Raw genomic sequence first — 18,252 nt, forward strand, 5'->3', positions numbered from 1 at the left:
TTGTTTTTCCCCTCCCTTCCTTCCTCCCTCTCTCTCTCTCTTTCTTTCTCTCTCTCCATACCTCCCTCCCTCTAGCTTTTGGCATGTGGGTTTTTTTTTTTTTGCTGTCGGTGGGCCGGTGGCCCGGGCGACTGGTGCATCTGGCGGCTCTGTGTTTCAGTAATTGGAATGAGCTCTGACTCCGTCCATGCTGAGACGCGACACCCGGGCATTCCATTATTCCTGAAAGCTCCCGCTGTTACCGCCAGAGCCACGGTCACCACTGCCGGCCTGCTACAGGGGATAGGGCCGCCACCATTTATTATTCCGCCCAGAGACGCGCAGCAAGAACGCGCCCCGAGTCCCCCCCACCCCCTAGGTGCCAACCTCGTTCGCAGGAATATGAAGGACGGCCAAGGATGGTGCCACGTGGCGCATGGGATGAGTAAAAAAACAAGAGCGTGAATCTGGGTTTTGTGTCTGTGCCTGTGTGTGTATGTGTGTGTGTGTCTGTATACAAGAGTGTAAGTCTGGGTGCATTTTGTGTTTGCCCGTGTGTGTTTGTGTGTGTGTGTGTGTGTGTGTGTGTGTATACAAGAGCGTGAGTCTGGGTGTGTTTTGTGTCGGCGCCTGTGTGTGTGTGTGTGTTTGTTTGTTGTGAGGGAGAGGGCAGCATGTGATGTTCAATAGGGTAGGCCATGATTATCATTTAACCTTGTTTAGTTCACTTTGCAGCAGTGAGATTCTGAAGCTTAGTGAGCAAGCCAGATAGCCACATATTAATCATATTACATGGCATTTATGTTGTAGCCAGAGGGCTATTGTTGACAGGCTGCATACTGTAGCATGATGTAATGGTGCAAAGGTTATTTTATACAGACTTCAATAGACCCATGAGAGTTAATACAAAGAATGGCAGCATGCATAATGGCTGGGTACTAGAAGCTCAATGGCAATTCCTTAGATTCACGATTGATTGACATATATACTTACATGAGGGTGTTTATAGAACCATGTAAACAGGAACATGCTCACAGATATAAACACACACACACACTCACACACACACACTGTAACATAAATCGCTGCTTTCCCCTCCCCCCCAGAGGCCTCAGCTGGTGACGAGCTTTCCGGTTCAGTACACACACCAACATCTGATGAGTCAAACTTCCCATTTCAGACTAATCACTTGACTGCACTAATTGCAAATGCAAATATGCAAATTTATATTAATTAATTACTCTGTTAATTAGTTCTCTGGTCTTTTTGGGCAATAAATCATTGTGCCGGAGAATGGAGAGAGAGAAGGCCCGACCCATTTCACATAAAACATTTAGTACACACACTTAAAAATAGACCCGTGAGTCTGGCCCTTACCTTCTTTCCGAAATAAAACAGAAACATTCAAATAATTTCTGCTCCTGCTAACTTAACGGTGACTAAAACCACCACTAAGGGCTATTCTTCTTTATGGGGCTGTGCAGTGGGGAAACAAAAGACAACAAAGCGAGTCCCCGCTCTCGCCCGTGCAACAGACGCCGATTCTGCCAGTGATTTAATTAACACATTATCAACTTTTAAAGATGGGCCCACGCCTAATGCAAGCTGCAAATGAAGGCGCCGGCGTTCACACGTTGAGTGGCGCACACCCTCATTGAGCTCCACAGCTCTGCTAAAGAAGGCCTACTGAGAGACCCAGGCGACCGCAAGACACCGTCACCTGCCACACGGTCCGTTGATTTGGTCTGAACAGCGTCTTGATGTGGCTTTAGTTGCCTAAAGAAATAAGTGAATGTGAAATCTTCGATTTTAAACATTGACATTGTGTTGAATGTCTATATAACACAACACAACAGACATATACACGTATGGTATTGCTTTGAAAGGGAATGATTAATATTCATTTAAACCAACCATAAATGCCTTTTGAGAAAATGCTCGCTCAATATCCTGTCTTGGAAAAAAAGCTTTGAAAATATATGAAAAATAAACACAAGCGTTGACACACAAAAGAACCCAGGTGTGAGACTGCTAGAGCGTTAATGGTATGACAATATGGAGCGATGAATAATTTGCATGTTTTTAAAAATGTATAATGTTAATTTATGACTGGTTGGTGAATAATATCTGCAATGAGAACTATTGCTTGATCACACTATAATACCCATTGCTTCCCGTAACTATATCCCGGGAATATTTTCCACCCCCACTCAATTATTCTCTGCTGGTGTTAACTATTGACTTTCAGTAATGCTGTCAGGTTTTTCATACACAAAGACTCTGTGCCCTTAATACTTCTTAAACTAAGTTCAGTCACCTTTCACCAGTCAAATTTATGGTGATCAGATTTGCAAATGAGTAGAGTTGTAGAGGTGTTTGTCAGTCTGGGGTGTTGATCTTCAGAAATGCTGCTTTTTTAATTGCTGGGCCACACTCTGCCAGTGCCTCCAACCTGGGACCGAGGAGGCTTGCGGAGAGGGACTCTGAGTGCCAGGAATGTTGATTGGAGAGTTGTTGATTTGAGAGCCATGCCAGGTCTGTCAACTGGGAGTTTCGCTTTTTTGGGGTGTGTGTGTGTGTGTGTGTTTTCACAAGCCCTTTGGCTGTGGGCTCACCTGTGCTCTTTTAAGAGACTCTCTATTGAGGAGGGCCCGTATCTGATCATCACTGTCAGGTAATGCTCTGCTCTGGCTGTCTCATTGAGCATGGGAGTGTGTTGTTTGTACTATGTTTACTTGTGTGTGTATGTGAGAGAGAGAGAGAGAGAGAGTGTGTGTGAGTGTGATAGAGAGAGACAGAGGATTCTTTTAATGTGTTTGCAGATATGTGTTCTGTTGTGTTTGCAGGCACTGATGTGTGTGTTTGTGCGTGTGTACATAAATGTAATTTAATGTATATATGTTTGCGTATCTGTATTTATTGTCTACAGGCGTTGGAATGTCTGTGTGTGTGTGTGTGTATGTGTGTGAGTGTCTGAGTTTGTGTGTCTCGGCGTGTGTGCGTGTATGCATTATAACAGATCTGGCAAACAGGACCACCCCTCCTGGTCCTTGAGGCATTGGTTGCGCCAGAGCTCTCCCTGGCCCTCCTTTCCCAGTCAGAATTTGGGAACCCTGCCCTCCTCGCTAGTTGGTGTTTTTCCTAAACGTTCTGGCATCAGACGGCAGGTTGGCACAGGAACCTGGAAGGTTCTGTGGGCTGTTTTGCTATTCATTAGATCAAGATAGTTTAGTTATGGCAATCCACATGATAATGTAAACCTAATGTTAAACAGTAAGGCTTACCCCAGAGGGTCTACTCCATAGTAGGGGTGGGGTGAAAAAAGTGATGCAGTGATACTATTGTGATATTTCTGCTGATAATATATCATCAATATTTTGACATTAAATAGCGATACATTTCTTTTAGACTGAAGACAGTACAACTTTAGTTTATTCACTCTATTAATCTGAGCACCTTCAATTATCTGGGGTTTACTCAATGCACTTTACTGTGTTGTTCCATCTCAGTCAAATGATGTGACACTCACACCACAGTACAGTGAATAAATACTCAGTCAGGCACAGATATCACAATGTATTGTATATGATTGATTGTCTGCAATGTATTGTATTGCAGAATCACCATGTTGTGATACCATCGTTATTGTGGGAGCATTGCTGTCATGGCCAATATTGTGATAACGTTAGTATCATATGGTGAGTAACTCAGTAATTCCCACCCAATAAAAATCAGTCAGTGTGTGTGAGAATGATGAGTTAAGCTATATGTGCTTATGATTGATGACCAGTGGTAATATATTATGTCACAGCAATTTCCAGAACTCTTTATCTCTCTCTATATAACTCTATAGCTAGTAATTTGTCATTACAGGATATAGAATACTAACCCTTTTGCTAATAGTTATCTTGTCATAAAGGCGCATATAAAGCATAGCTGAAGACGCACTGTCACTGTCAAAATATAAGCAGCCCTTAGCAACCAGTTCCAAACAACTTTGGAATTAGGATTTTTATTCAGTCATTTGAACATTGGACACGCCTTAAAATTGGCTTTCTGGATATTTTCACCATGAGGCACAATAAGTAGGCTAAACAAATTGTGGGACAGACAAATTCTTAGTTCAGGTTAACAATAACATGACCTCGACATCACTACACCATTTTAGTCACATTACTGGAATGTTTTTTTTCTCTCTCTGCTCAAGGCCCCAGCTGTTCTCCACAATGCCAATCTATCATCTGCCATCAAGAGATTTTCCAAGCTTATCTAATTGTAAAAACTGGAAAGGCACCCTATCGTACTGGGAGCCATCACAACAAATATTGCTTTGGAAGTGATCCTATTTTTCTCTTTTAAGCCGCCTATTCTTCACGACAAGGCATTCAGTTCCCTCACAGAAGAGCAAGGGACCTGGGGGCTATCGGCAACTGACATGGGTGTGTACCTGTATGCCGTAACAATTAGCATCTCCATCGCTGTTAGCCTCTGACAACCAGGCATGGCTATGTTGACTGCATCTTCGCTCTCTGTCTCTCGGTCTGTGTGGAAGTGTCATGTGGAGCCAGAGGCGCTAATAGAAGTATTGCTGTCTAATAGACAAAGCTAATGACCCGAGTGAAAATGGAGGAGTTACGAGAGCGAGAGAGGGGTTCAACATGCAAATCACACATCTTGCTAGGCTGTAATCGCTGCGGAGACCCTCACTGTGAGCGAATGTGGGTATTTTTTCTCTCTCTCACACACAAACACACACAATGTTCACACTCAGTGTTAATCATTCTTGTAGTATTTACTCATGTCGTGACCACAGAGTTGAGCGAGTGGTCATGCGGAGGCTGTGTGAAAAAATGTTGCATGGGATTAGTAGGCCTATAATAGGTGAGCAGGTAGGTTGGATTAGTATAAACGCACACATACATTACACACACACACACACACACACACACACATTCTCACATTGATTCACTGATGCAGTGTTGCAATCTCACCTGACCAGACCATCTGCTTGTAGTAATGGCTTTCTTAATGCAACTAATCTAGAGCGGAGAGATGTGTGCTGTTGGAGCATGTAGCTGGTGGACCCACAGGAACCAGGACTAAATATCCTTCGTTTCTGCAGGCAGCTGTCCCCACTTAGGACATAATTTCATATTCTCCACATTTGTACACACACACACACACAGACACACACTTTCTCTCTACAGTTCAGTGGTGGGGAACAAGGCGCTGGCATGGCATTCCTTCCTATCCAAATCATTCTGTCCATCCATTGAGTGGCAAGGGTAAACTCTGGCCCTGGTGACATTGACGGCCACTTGATTTGAAAGTCAAATCGTTCAGCTTTAAGTGTTACACCACTGTTGTGGATTTTAATTGGAACTTGATTGTGCTGAAGGCCAAATGTTATCTCTTAATTGTTCCAAATATTTACTTAGCTTCATTATACTGTTTGGCAGAACTGGTTACCACAAAGCACTGCTGTTGTATGGTTAGCATTACAAACACTACCACTAGTAGTGACAGTCTCACAGCAGATTTTGTGTTGCAGTTGAGTAGTTTGATTGTCCTCTGGTAGCACTGCAGCACTTACAGACTATACAGCACCATGTCAAAAACAAACCTTTCCCTTGCCACAAGCAATTATGTAAGATTCCCGTTGCCTGTTGTAGGTTTGTTATGGCCCGTACTGGCTCAGCGATCTCCTTTTCGCAGCCAATCAGATTGCCCCATCTGGTCCTCCTGGTTGGGCCCTGCGTTAGTCATGGTCAGGGCCCTGTGGCCACCCGGCAGTGCTCGCTGGGGTCCGTGTGTCCCTCCCACAGACAGCCTGTTGGCGCCGGTCGTCTGTGCTGGTGCCAGCGAGAGTAACGTCATGTTCAAGATGACAGGGAGAGAGCATGCTGTGCTAGCTATAGGCCTCTGCTACCGCCACCACCACCACCACTCATACCCATGCCCATGTTGGTTGCCAAGCAAAAGTGAGTGCATGTTTTTTTTTAGATAAATGGAAAGCTATCGAAAGTAGTAAGGAATTAACTTTCAAATGCAGAGAACACCCAAGTCATTTTAACCACACTTCAAACAAATAAACCAAAAACACCACACATTGCTCTCAGTTTCATACATACAACATACAACAAGGTACATTCCGCCCTACCTTATTGGGACCTTTCAGAAAATCCCTGTAACATGATGGCAGAGACGTCAGGCTACAGATAATTCAAATAGGGCTCCCAAACTTTGAATGTAACATGCATGTCAAGTACTCCACTGGCACGAAAACACCACTCTATGTCAGCCTTTAACAGTTGGTTCTTTTTCATAAACTGGGACCTTTTTTCCTTTAAATGTTTGTATTGAGAGTCTTACCAATTTAAAATTTTTAATAAAACATCAACAGGAGAAAAACAAAAACTTTGAATTAAAAAAGTACACATTCTGCAACTGGCAGAAACTCTTATTAAAGTAACAGACTTATAATCAAGAGGGGATCGAAATGACAAGCTCACATTATGAAGAATCAGGGATGCATATTAATTAATCAGCTTAATAGAATAAATAAAATGCCAATATCATCATATGCATACACCTGGGGAAATCTTTGAATAATTAAAATCACTCTCACAATGTCCCTAAAATTCTCCCTTATTTGTTCTCCATCTTGTACACTCTCACAATGTAATCACTGCACAAATATGACACAAGAGCCATACTGAAAATAACTTCTGCATTGTTCTTGATACATTTTGGCATAGTCTATAGGCCTAAATAATATTTCCCCCTATGTTAATGTAACCATTGAATCTTATATTACGTTTGGATAAACCTATGTGTATTCTCCGTTGTTTCAACACTCCCTTCTCAGTGCAATAGGCTGTGGGTGTGAGCATTGGGCAAAGGGGCTGCTGCCCCGGGCCCCGGCCACTAGGGGGCCCCGGCGCAGGACATTTAAAAAAGAAAACAAGTGTCTTATCGTCACCTGTCTTTGCCCGTATCAATGCATGCTATCACAGACAACAATGGCTTCGCATGAGACAATTAGGAAATATGAAAGCGGATCTCGAAAAAAGAGAGAGCTTCAGCCAGACGTTCTCAGTAATGCGCGCCAAAACCATGGCCGTATAGCCTGGCGAGCCAGACCCACATTATAATGTAGGGTCTGGGCACTCACCGTTCGCATTGCTCAGTCCGAGGGTCGGGATAATCAGTTGTCTTTCAAATTCCCTCGCAATAGGACGCAATAGGATATTTGTTTTCAAGTAGCAGGGAATTCAAGCCAAACCGTTGCAACTCTGCCATCAATCATTATGTTAAGCCCAACAAACGACTCTATACACGATTTCAATGCCAGATTTAGTTTCGATTTCTAGAGCTCACAAGTCAACAGAGAGTTGCTAGACTAGCCCTGGCAGCTAGGGGCGCGTCTAGATTTCTAGGCTAATGGCCGTACGCACTGTGCGTATCAGCCAGGCTACTCAACAACGAGAGAGAATTTCCCCTGTGTGCGTGTATTCACACCAAATTGGCCTAGGCTACCATAACTTCTCAACTCTGAACAGTAGCCTATTCCATTAACTGCATGCCAGTAGGCTATTTACAATTTTCTGTAAAGTAAAGTTTGTAACGTTATCAAAATCAACTTATAGTCAGGACCAGATTTCAGGATTCTGTAACCCTGTAGGCATTTTTGAGGAAAAGTTGTTATACAGCATTTTTAGATAGTTCAAAAATTACAAAGATTACAAAAATTGCCATGTAATTTGTAGTCAGTAATGGATTACATTTCAAAGTAATCTGACCCAACCCTGGTTATACAGCATTTTTAGATAGTTCAAAGGGTCCTAAATACAAATCCACCATATAACATTTTTTTTAGGTCCCCAGTTTCTCAGAATTTTCATTCAAAAATAGATGCCTTGCACTCAGGTGAGGTACCTTAAGGTACCTTAAGCCACGTTAAGCTTTTTCACGTTAAGCGTTTTAGAATGTCCCTACCCCTGTCCCTGACAACGTTACCGTTATCGGCTGCGACACCCCCCTTGTTTGTATTTGATGTGGTTGGGCTGTGTGTGCGCGCTAGACTGCGTGTTTCAATGTATTTTACGTCCTGGCTGGCTAGGGCTGCGTGTTACAGTGTATTACAGACAGCGTGTTACAATGCATCGGTGTGGCTGTGTGCGTGCGCGCCAAAGTCTAGGCTACAATGTTTCATGAGTTCAGAGTTCGGGAGTTGCACATTTTAGTCTGACCTGGGTACCACTGGCAGTTTTCAAGCCTTAGTTGAAGTAATTGATGGTAATAATGTAATATTTCATGGTTGATTTTTTTGTGTGCATTGCCCCATGTTTGTAGGCTACTTGTTTTTTGTATGTTGGTATTGTATGTTGGTTATATGGTTCCACAATATAAATGCAAATTTCATTTTTACATTATGTCTGTCATAATTTAATTGCCTCTCTCTCTCTGTCTTATTATGTATATTGATAATAATAATAATAGTAATATATATTGAAGGAGGCCGGGGAGGCCTCTGCCCTGGGCCCCAGATTACCTTAACCTGGCCCTGGGTGTGAGTATGCCTAACACCTACTTTCATGGGGGCCAAATAGTGTGGAAGCTAAACTAATCGCAACAGATGTTGAGTGATTAAATTAGCATTCGCAGGCTGCTCACATATTCATGTCATGTGGAGAATGTATACCATTGTGAACAAATTTGGTTGGCGAATGCTGCCCATTGACTCTGATTGAATCAGTTTTGATAAGGTGGAACCAGAGACGGTTGATAAAGCATCTAAAGGATCTTTGGTGGAACATTTTAGATTAGATTCAACTTTGTCATTGTCAGAGTACAAGTACAAAGACAACAAAATGCAGTTTGCGTCTGTGGTACCCGTCAAGCGGTATACCTTCTTCACAGTCTGACTACGCCACCCCCTGATGATGGGCAGGAGGACCCACAAATCTTTCCCTGAATGTAGTGTGGCTAGTTCTGCATGTTCCCCGCAAAGGGACAGTTGACAAGAGGCAGATATGCAAATGTATCTCAAATTTATTACAAATTAGTACAAAAGGTGTAGAAAAGTTATCAGGATCGATCTTAAAATACTGCTATAATCAACTGGTGGATTTTTCCTCAGTCTAAGAAGGTCGGATCAGCCAATGCAAAACCCCTGCTCAGGAGGACCCTGGTGAGACAGAAAAAAACAGGAGACAGCACCCCAACACCAGACAAAGCATGCAACACAGCAAGCACTACACACTCAAGATGTTCAGATACCACTACAAAATATTACATGTGTTCTGTTGCAGCAAACACTACACACTTAAGGTCTTTAGATACCACTACAAAATATCACACCGTGTTGTAGTTATAGTACACACCAAGACAGTGTCTCCCAATGTGGTCCCTTGGCAAGAAGGGGCAAAGCATCAGTGTGGATCCGGCCTTGTACAGGGATAGCCTAAGCAGAAGACATAGTTAGGGAGGAGGACCACCAGCATCAATAGCACCACTAGTTAATGTACAATGCTACTATGAATGGGGCACATGGGTGGTAGGCCCAGAGGCAGAGTCACAGATAACCAAACAAACAAACAAACACAATAAAGAAATGCATACTAATTACAGGAAAACAGTGGCTGGCCTGGTCCCTTTTCAGGAGAGAACAAGCATGTTAGTTGCCAGCCTCATTAAACAACATAGCATAGTCCACTCAAACATAGCTAGAAAATATAGGCCTACTTTTCAATATGCTCAACTGTCCACAGCTCATTGACACATGAGGGCAAAAAAAGGTGAATGTTCTGTTGCTACGGACAGAGAAAGTAGTTTAAGACATGTTCAAAAGTAGGTATAAAACATTCAATGGATATTAAGAAATGTGCATATTAAGAAATTTACCAATGCAGCCCAGCAGCTCAGGTCACAATGAGGTGATCACAAATGTTAAAACTCCATGCAGAAGCCCGTGTCCTCCGTGAAGAGCAGACACAACCTTCTAGAAATTACCCTGATAAAATGAAATAAATAAGTATTAAAATTCAAATGGCAGTGATTAAACATGCTCTACCATGACCAACAGTACCTGCATGAAAAGGGAGCCCAACTCGCACAATAGTGTCCAGCACCAGCACAAAGAGAATCTGACTTGCAGCCAGCAAACACTTATCACTTCCTAATTAGTCATGTGACTTCAAGACATCATGTGATCCTAGGTGTTGTGTGGATGTGATGCAGCTATGTGTGCCTGTTTGTGTAGATCCCCACACTCACTCCTCCCAAAAGGTGTCGTCGCCCCCGACGATCAAACCTCAGCCCCAAGGAATGCAGCAGCCCTTACCACCCCCACATTGGCACTTGATACTGTGGACCTTGGCAGATTGTGAGGATTCTTGTGTCTTCCAGCTGTTGCCCGCCTGGTGCGTCTCAGACCTGGTGACCTGTCTTGAAGTTGGGGGTTCCCCTCACTGCCATCATCATAGTCATCATCATCATCATCATCATCATCGCCCCTGCCCCTATCCTCCCCCACAGGTTCTTCTTCAACTTCATTGGGGGCTGTTGGTGGTGGACCTGGAGTGACAGCAGCTATTGGAGTAGGTCTTGCTTCTTCTATCCAGGTAAGGATCTCTTCTTCACTGCAAGTTGAGTTACTTTCTGGGTAAGTAGTCTTTGTGGATGGCTGAGGGACCTTTGGTACTGATGGTATAGTATCCAGTTGCGATGCTCTAATCTCTGTTCTGTGGACTTGTCGGACATTACCAGTTCCATCTGCCAATGTTACAGTGTAGGGCCCACCCGGGTCAGTCGGTGTCCTGACAACTTTGTACAGTGTTGGTGACCATACATCCTGGATTTTACGACGACCTTGGCCGCGGTGATCTTTTAAGTAGACCAATTGGCCCTCTGTAAAACCCTTATCACACACCTGTTGGTTGTGGTTTCGCTGCCGGTAATCTGCTGCCTCCTCCATGTTCTTGCGGGCCAGTTCACGAGTTACCTGGAGCCGTTCCTGATGCTGTATGACCCATTCATCCCAAGAGCTTGTTTCCTCGGTGTCATTAGCCCCTAAAAGGAAGTCAATGGGGAGTCGAGGTGGCACGCCAAACATCAACGAGTAAGGGGAATGACCAGTGGAGCGGTGGGTGGAGGTGTTGTATGCCCACACCAACTGGGAGATGTACTTTGGCCACGCCCTTTTCTTTTCCGTAGTGAGTGATCGGAGAAGGTCATGGAGGGTCCTGTTAAATCTCTCGCATTGGCCATTCCCTTGGGGATGGTATGCTGTTGTTCTAGACTTTTCAATCCCATATAGCTGACACAACTGTGCGATAAGTGCACTCTCAAAGTTTCTGCCTTGGTCGGAATGTATCCGTTTAGGCACTCCGAAGCGGTTGAACCAACAGTCAACTAGGATCTTCGCCACTGTACTGGCGCTTTGATCTTTGGTGGGGATTGCCTGTGTGTACTTTGAGAAAACGTCTGTCATGACCAATACATTTTCCTTACCATCTATTGCAGACTCAAGCAGGGTAAAGTCTATAGCAAGTACTTCTAATGGCTGACCAGCCATCAGAACCCCCTGGTAAGTCTTGACTTTGGGCTGGACAGCTTTAGACAGCACACAGCGTTGGCAGTTCTGACAGTACTTCTCAATTTCCGCTCCCATCCCTGGCCAATAACACCGTTGCCTCACTAGGTCAGTAGTTCGCCGTACTCCTTGATGTCCGTGTTGGTCATGGAGACCCCGGAGAAGCTCTTGGTGAAGACACTGGGGCAGGAGCAGTTGGGTGTATAGCTCTCCATGAGGGGCAGTTGTCTTCCGGTACAGCAGGCCATCCTTCTCCAGGATACGATCCCACTGCCGGAGGAGACGTTGTACCTCCTTGGTGAGTTCGGCCCGCTGTTCCTTGCTGGGAGGCCTTCCTAGTCTCCAAAACAACAGAAAGTCTTTCAAAACAGGATCTGCCTCCTGCAACATCGCCAGTTCAGCATTGGATCGACTTGGAAGGACTCCAATTTGGTGAGATATGGCTCCCTCAGCTCTGTCGGGGATGAGTGGCTGGTAAGGTTGAACTCTCAGCTGGTCAGTCTCCAGATCTGTGGTCTCTGCCTGGGTGCTGTACTGGCGGGAGAGAGAGTCAGCGTTAGCATTATTTTTTCCTGGTCGATAGTGTACAGTGAAGTCGAACGCTGCCAACTGGGCAACCCATCTTTGTTCAGTAGCCCCCAGCTTCAGGGTCTGAAAATGGCTTAAAGGGTTATTATCAGTGTAAACCGTACATTTGCTGCCAAGCAAATACTCTCGGAATTTTTCTGAAACTGCCCATTTTAATGCTAAGAACTCCAGCTTCATGGAGCTATAATTCTCCATGTTACGCTCTGAACCACGCAATGAGCGACTAGCATATGACACTGGTCTCAATTTTCCCTCCTTCTCCTGGGACAGGACTGCCCCTAGCCCTTGGTGGCTAGCGTCTATCTCCAAGACAAAGGGCTTGGTGAAATCAGCGAATGCTAAAATGGGAGCACTTGTAAACATCCTCTTCAACTCAGTGAAACTTCTCTCACATTTTTCAGTCCACATACTGGGTAGGACTGCAGCTGGCCTGGTCCTACTCATCTTTGCAGTTTTAATTACATCTGCCACTAGTTGGTGAAGTGGAGCTGCTAACTGGGCAAACCCCTTAACAAAGCGACGGTAATAGCTGCAAAATCCAAGAAATGATCGGACTTCGGTCACATCACAAGGCCTCCTCCAGTTACTCACAGCAGATACCTTTTCTGGATCAGTGGCCACACCTTCTTTGGACACTCGATGTCCCAAGTACTGCACTTCCCTCTTGAAAAAGTGGCACTTACTCAGCTTTGCCTTAAGCCCTTTCTGTTGGAGTCGGCTGAGGACCATCTCCAGTCTCTGCAAGTGCTGGGCCACAGAAGAAGAAAAGATTATGACATCATCCAAAAATAAAAGAACTGAGTGAAAGCTCTGATCACCAAATATTCGCTCCATGAGCCTCTGAAAAGTTCCGGGAGCGTTACATAACCCAAATGGCATCCTTTCAAATTCAAAAAGGCCGAAAGGGGTACAGAATGCAGTTTTTGGCTTATCTCTCTCAGCAACAGCAACTTGATTATAGCCACTAGCCAAGTCCAGAGTTGAGAACCACTGGGCACCTGACAAGGCGTCCAACGACTCCTCAATACGAGGTAATGGGTAAGCATCCTTTCTTGTCTTGGCGTTAAGTTGACGGTAATCAACACACATCCGTAGCTCTCCAGTTTTCTTTTGCACCAGGACAATGGGTGATGCGTAAGGGCTGCTACTCTCCCTGATCACTTTGCTATCCAGAAGCTGTTTGATGTGGTCCTTTACAGCCTGCCATTGTGTAGGGGGTATTCTCCTATATCTTTGTCGGACTGGGGCGTCATCTAAAAGAGGTATCTCATGTACAATCTCATTAGTGCAACCCAGATCTCCATCATATTTAGCAAAGACATCGCTATACTTCTCTAACAGCCGTTTTGCTTGGCCGTTCTCTTCAGGTGAAAGTTCTGACCAGTGTAAAGCTGCAAGGACTTCTGAGATGGAGGCAGGCGCCCCCCCAGCAGCATGTATATTAACTAGGGCAACATCACCATTCTCTCCTTCAAACTTCACCTGCTCTGCCTGAATGTCAACTACGGAGTGTAACATCCCCAACACCTGCTTTGAGTGGACTACAGCACCAGTGGCTCCTACATTAACTACAGGAACATATGTCACACCATTGGTAACACTGAGTAACGACGGGGACAACAGCAAACCTGGGGCGAGATCTGAGCCTCCAGGTTCCAACAGCATTGTGGCAGGTGGCGTATGTGGGACCTTTGGGCAGGTGACCTTAATAAACTTAAGTGACCCAGCTGGTATGAATTCCCCACCCCTTTCTAGGACCCGCACCCGACCCTCATGAGTTAAATGGCACACATCTTGGCGGCGACAGTAGCGGAGAGCAGACTCCCAACAGGCCTCTGCCTTAACAGCAGATAGAGAAGCAAATAAATCCTCACCCTGTTGTGCAAATAACTCCCTATAACACTGAGAAATCACATTCATTCCTAACAACCCAGGAACGGAATGTTGTTGTAATGTGCCAGGGGCATCCTTCACCACCAAAACCCCCCGTCCTGAAAAGGTTCTACCCAATACCTGGATATCCAACTCTAGATATCCAACATAGGGGATATCTAAACCATTGGCAGCTTTTAAAGCCAACCACCCACATGACTTGAGCCTAGGTGCTCCCCAATGTTGAAAGACTTCCTTAAAAAGAGACTCTGTGATTGTTGTCACCATAGAACCAGTGTCCAGTAAACACTTTACTTTAACACCCCCCATCTTTACCTCCACTACAGGGCATTTACCTACAAGTGAGATTGACTCCTTTGAAGGGGGCAAGACCTGATTAGAGGGACTAGGATTGTTTGTCACAGTGCTAGGATCAATGCGATGCATACCTGACTGTCCTGTAACTGCAGGATTTTCCTCAGGCTGGACATTAGGTAGACTGGCTGTTCGCTGCCTCGGCCCCTGTCGACACTGACGGAGGACGTGTCCAGGCTTACGACACCGGAGACAAATGGGTTGACCTTCTGGGGTAAACTGGTAATTGGGGTTATGAGGACGAGAAGTAGGCTGATTTAACACAGATTCTATTTTAGACAGACTCTGTAGGATTTTATTAATCTGTGACTGCTGTTGGTTAAGTTGTTCCTGCAGGACAGAAACTTCCAACCCTTTTTCCACCCCCACTGCATGACAAGCCCCTTCAACATTTAGATCCACCCCACAGTGGTGAAGCCCGGCTCGAGTTTGTCCGGAGGGGCGCTCACCCTCCTCCATCCATCTAATTGCTTCATGCCGTAGTGCTATAAAAGCAACAGCCGGATTTTGTCGCACAATGCTCTTTAGCTCTCGTCTTAAGGAAACATCACGTACATGCTCCATGAACTGATCTCTGACTAATATATCTGGGTCTGCCAACCTATTAGGGTAAGCACGCTTGATTTCTTCAATTAGAGCCCACAAAGAGTGAGAAAATTCTTTTAAAGACTCCCCATCTTTCTGTTTTCTGTCAAAGAATTGTCTTTGCAGGCTGACAAAGGAGGAGGAGGAACCATAAACTTCTTTTAAAATGTTTAAGATGGTGTCCGGATTCTCCCGCTCAGCTAACGAGCGGAATCTGATTTCAGCTTTTGCTTCTCCTTCCAAATGATCATAAAGGAAGAGGGCCTTCTCCCTAGCGCTCATATTCCTATCCCTCACGCATGACTCAATATTTTCTATCCAATCATAAATCAATATATCAGATTTAGATTTTGAGCCGGAGAAGTGGGGACACTTTCTCTCTCTTTGAATATAAACAAACCGTTCTGGTCTAAGTTGTGGACCAGGAAAATTTGGTGAGTTCAAATCGCCACTGGGGGCTGTCCCACCAGTAGTAATGCCATTACCAGAGGTACCTGCGCTGGCACCTCTTCCTCTCTGAAGTTGTTCATTAGCCACTCGTAATCTCTGCACTTCCTCCCGAAGAGTCAGAAGTTCCTCAGGCACATGTTCCTCCACCTCACTCATTTTACCAGTTTAACAGCCTCACTACCACAGAAGAGAATATGGAACGATGCACAAGACATACAGTAACAAAAACACTTCAGTTGAGAAGTAGTAGTTACTGGCCGTTGGTTCCCATCGTGTTTAGTCTTGGCCGTCCACTTGTAGTCTTCTGTTGTCCAGAGCCAGCCACTGTTTCTATTTTAAAAATCAAGAATATACAAACAAAACAATACAATACAAACAAAACAAAATATCAATGCCTCGGTTACAATCCTGCCGGCTACGCCAAAATGTGGTACCCGTCAAGCGGTATACCTTCTTCACAGTCTGACTACGCCACCCCCTGATGATGGGCAGGAGGACCCACAAATCTTTCCCTGAATGTAGTGTGGCTAGTTCTGCATGTTCCCCGCAAAGGGACAGTTGACAAGAGGCAGATATGCAAATGTATCTCAAATTTATTACAAATTAGTACAAAAGGTGTAGAAAAGTTATCAGGATCGATCTTAAAATACTGCTATAATCAACTGGTGGATTTTTCCTCAGTCTAAGAAGGTCGGATCAGCCAATGCAAAACCCCTGCTCAGGAGGACCCTGGTGAGACAGAAAAAAACAGGAGACAGCACCCCAACACCAGACAAAGCATGCAACACAGCAAGCACTACACACTCAAGATGTTCAGATACCACTACAAAATATTACATGTGTTCTGTTGCAGCAAACACTACACACTTAAGGTCTTTAGATACCACTACAAAATATCACACCGTGTTGTAGTTATAGTACACACCAAGACAGTGTCTCCCAATGTGGTCCCTTGGCAAGAAGGGGCAAAGCATCAGTGTGGATCCGGCCTTGTACAGGGATAGCCTAAGCAGAAGACATAGTTAGGGAGGAGGACCACCAGCATCAATAGCACCACTAGTTAATGTACAATGCTACTATGAATGGGGCACATGGGTGGTAGGCCCAGAGGCAGAGTCACAGATAACCAAACAAACAAACAAACACAATAAAGAAATGCATACTAATTACAGGAAAACAGTGGCTGGCCTGGTCCCTTTTCAGGAGAGAACAAGCATGTTAGTTGCCAGCCTCATTAAACAACATAGCATAGTCCACTCAAACATAGCTAGAAAATATAGGCCTACTTTTCAATATGCTCAACTGTCCACAGCTCATTGACACATGAGGGCAAAAAAAGGTGAATGTTCTGTTGCTACGGACAGAGAAAGTAGTTTAAGACATGTTCAAAAGTAGGTATAAAACATTCAATGGATATTAAGAAATGTGCATATTAAGAAATTTACCAATGCAGCCCAGCAGCTCAGGTCACAATGAGGTGATCACAAATGTTAAAACTCCATGCAGAAGCCCGTGTCCTCCGTGAAGAGCAGACACAACCTTCTAGAAATTACCCTGATAAAATGAAATAAATAAGTATTAAAATTCAAATGGCAGTGATTAAACATGCTCTACCATGACCAACAGTACCTGCATGAAAAGGGAGCCCAACTCGCACAATAGTGTCCAGCACCAGCACAAAGAGAATCTGACTTGCAGCCAGCAAACACTTATCACTTCCTAATTAGTCATGTGACTTCAAGACATCATGTGATCCTAGGTGTTGTGTGGATGTGATGCAGCTATGTGTGCCTGTTTGTGTAGATCCCCACACGTCTAAGCAGAAAAGTGCAATGTGATAAAAGTATAGACAGGTAGTGCATAGACAGGACAATAAATATAGTGCAGTGTAGACAGTAATATACAGTTCAGGGTTTCCCGCAGGAAATGTGTTAGCCAAGGTGGTAGGTCGTTGGTCCCGGGGGGGAGGGGGGGTCTGGTATCGGTTGCCATCCGAGCGGGGGGGTGGGGGGGGTGGGGTGTTCTTGTATCGGTTGCCGTCGGTGGGAGGGTGTGGGTGTTGGCGTCTTGTTTGTGCGATACACTACAGACTCTGTATATTTAACAATTATTTATTAAACACTACATTATAAATAAATAACCAGCTTCTCAAAATAACAGTTAACAAAGAACAAAGTAACAACACCAAACAAACTATATACAACAGTATACAAATATTTCAAAATATTTGTGTAATTTGTGCAATTTTAACAAAGACTATTACAAACTATAGAACAAGTGCAAAAGAAAGTGCAAAACAACAAAATGTGCAAATGTGATCAGTCACTACTTATGGCAGAGCTGACAACTAGCATGGTTACAAGCCATCCTCCTTGGCTTAAAATAGATAATTTCAAGGGCCCTTTGGTAATTGCACTGTTTTACTATTGGACCATTAATGCTTATCTTCATACAGGCTGTCAGACTGTTGACCTGCAGCCTGTTCCGCGAAGTCTGTCCTGATCTATACAGCGAGAGTGAATGAAGTTTCGATCATTTTATAGTTTTGTGTAATATGGATGGAATTTGAGCGCGGAGCGCTTTTTAATTTAGAGGCCGGAGTGACCGCTCTGTTCCGCTCCCATACCGCTCACACCACGAGTCTGAGGCATGCCCACTAATAAAACCAAGACCTTTACATTTCAAAGATATTGGCCATATAGCCTAAGTTCGTTGATGGGGATGGAGTTAGCTAAATAATTTAGAAAGCATACGCGTAGGCACGGATGGGCCTGGACGGCCCGTCTATTGTCAGTCTTGCGCGTCTC

The 18,252-nt window shown here is 44.4% G+C and overlaps 1 long non-coding RNA gene across 2 annotated transcripts; it reads right to left on the bottom strand.

The window, feature by feature from the left end:
• Positions 1-8,915: 8,915 nt before the first annotated feature.
• LOC143131720 (uncharacterized) lies at positions 8,916-17,225 on the bottom strand. Of its 2 annotated transcripts, XR_012988190.1 has the most exons (6): positions 17,075-17,225; positions 16,891-16,999; positions 14,485-16,799; positions 9,886-9,994; positions 9,727-9,794; positions 8,916-9,445 (listed from the first exon to the last, which is right to left on the bottom strand). It is a non-coding gene; the product is annotated as an uncharacterized LOC143131720 (long non-coding RNA). The 2 variants fall into 2 exon arrangements; XR_012988189.1 differs by having other exon boundaries at positions 8,916-9,794.
• Between the last annotated feature and the right edge of the window lie 1,027 nt (positions 17,226-18,252).

The sequence above is a fragment of the Alosa pseudoharengus genome, unplaced genomic scaffold, assembly GCF_046254945.1.
Source record: "Alosa pseudoharengus isolate Yale_2024_CS ecotype anadromous, Long Island Sound unplaced genomic scaffold, YU_APseudo_1.1 YU_APseudo_1.1_scf_18, whole genome shotgun sequence".
Lineage (NCBI taxonomy): Eukaryota > Metazoa > Chordata > Actinopteri > Clupeiformes > Clupeidae > Alosa > Alosa pseudoharengus.